Below are 311 nucleotides of genomic sequence, written 5' to 3'. Positions count from 1 at the left end.
CCCACCCATGAGAGAGAGACATCATGTTTTTTAAGGAGGTTATGTTTTCGGTTTGGTTTGTTCTATTGTGTTTTGTTTGTTAGACTGTTTGTCTATCCAATGGACAACAGAAAAACTACTGGCCCAATTTTCATGAAACTTGGCAGAAGGGTGTAGCATGGGTCAGGGAAGCACCCATTACATTTTGGCACAGATCTTAATCACAGTGCGGATTTAAAAAAATCATTATTCACTTACCGGTATGTTAATCACAAGACATTTGTGCTGCTATTTGATGTGATGTCAAAATTATTTCCCAACTGGAAAAATTT

The sequence above is a fragment of the Etheostoma spectabile genome, chromosome 6 (genome assembly GCF_008692095.1).
Source record: "Etheostoma spectabile isolate EspeVRDwgs_2016 chromosome 6, UIUC_Espe_1.0, whole genome shotgun sequence".
In the NCBI taxonomy this organism is placed as follows: Eukaryota; Metazoa; Chordata; class Actinopteri; order Perciformes; family Percidae; genus Etheostoma; species Etheostoma spectabile.
Note: the sequence above shows the minus strand (reverse complement) of the source record.